We start from the raw sequence: 1,929 nt of genomic DNA on the forward strand, positions 1-1,929 counted from the left end.
GAGACATCTCTTACCAATATACTGTTCCAACAACCCTTCAGCTCATCCCTGTTTCAAATTCTTTATTTTTATTACGATTTACAAAACACTATTTAATTTTCTTGATACACAATGTCATAATAAAGAACAAAATAGTAAACAGCATGTAGGCACACTACAATTTATCAAGTGTACATACACTTCTTTATTACAACTTACAACATGCTTCTTTAAGGCCATTTTTATAGCATTGCCAATTTAAGAAATACACACACACACACACACACACACACACACTGGCTGGTGGAACAACTTGCCCTGCTCCATTCGACTAGCTGAGACTACTCCAACCTATAAGAAACATTTGAAGACCCACTTGTTTAAAAAGTATTTCAAACGAGTCTTTACTTTACAAAACTAAACGCAACACACTCACAAAAAAAAAAAATTCATCTAGCACTTAACATTTCTCTAGCATGTTCTTGACAAGTTAGGGCTCTTAGTTTTGTAAAGTAAAGTAAATATATAACTATATATATTATAAAACTATAATATACTCATTGATTAAAGAAAGATATGAAACATTTCCCAAAGACGGATGAGATTGACAAAGTAATGATCAGGCTGGGAAAGGTGATAAAATGTTTGCTTGATCGGTTGGGACTGAATAGAGTTAACAAACATCTGCAAAAGCAACCCTTGTTTTATGAAACACTGGGGACCCTCCAGGATTAAGTGGACCTTGAAGAGGAAGAGGCACAAGAAAATACAGAGCAACCATCACCGTGTGAAACAATGAGGCCTCTGTATGTTAATAATAACGTTAATGCAAAAATTCAGGAGGAAGACTCACATTTATTCTTAGAGAAGTCAATCAGAGCAGTGCGATTAGGGAGGGAGAAATATTTGGTGGAAGAAAGCAAAAGTACATCTGGGATTGCAACAGAAGCCATTCCCAGTGGTGAAGGACTAGACAACAGGTCTGTTGGCCTGGGATGGTGGACGAAGTACGAAGACGATCAGGTCTCCGACCAATGGTCAGATGAAGGAATGGATGTCTCTGAGTATGTGTCAGATGAAGAGGAGAATGACAACATGTCGGATTACAGCATGTCAGATTCTAATACGTCAGATTGTAATAAAGAAGAGTATGCCTCTGACAACTTGTCAGAAATAGTATATCTGAGTCCGAAAAAGAAGACTCTATCGCCACCATGACAATGTGGCTCTACAATCAGAATTGCCCTATGAAAGCATAAAATCTATATAAATTATATACTGAGCCAATTATATACACAAGCCATTTCATACTGAAATGGCTTGTGGTCAGCGTGTCAGCAGGTCAGCGTGCAAGTCCGTGGCACAGTATGGCCTCACAATGAAACAAACACGTTTCAGATGGAGTATTACCGCCTGTCACTTACCAGCCAATCAGAAATTAGCAATATCCTACCAATGAAAAGGTTTCCTAGAGTTCTTCATGTTTTTTGCTGCCTGTAATTATATATTATATACTCAGTAGAAAGTAGAAAACAGCCTATTGTCAAACTGCAGCTGTGTGACACACTGAAGTGTCCTACTTGTTCCAGTCTTTAGATACACGCTTACCTTCATCTTAGGAGATTTATAAATAAGGAACATAAAGGCATGCTGGGAAAACCCCAACAAACACAAATTGAGGGATTTAAGTTCAAGGATCATTTAAGAAAAAGAATAATTTAGGATTATTGGATGCATGGAGATTTTGAAGAAGACTGGCACTGTATGTGTTAACGTAAATAAGCAAACAATAAATTCCAAATAAATAGTATCAATATTTAGGATCGATCCGCTCTTTCAATAATTCATTAATCTATGAATCTGTCAGTAAAAATAATCATGTCTTAAAGAGCTGTGCTTTGCCCGACTTTAGGCGGCACAACGCGAAGGTTCGGTCCTCTCCAAGGGATA

This window comes from Denticeps clupeoides, chromosome 18, assembly GCF_900700375.1.
Source record: "Denticeps clupeoides chromosome 18, fDenClu1.1, whole genome shotgun sequence".
NCBI classification, from domain to species: domain Eukaryota; kingdom Metazoa; phylum Chordata; class Actinopteri; order Clupeiformes; family Denticipitidae; genus Denticeps; species Denticeps clupeoides.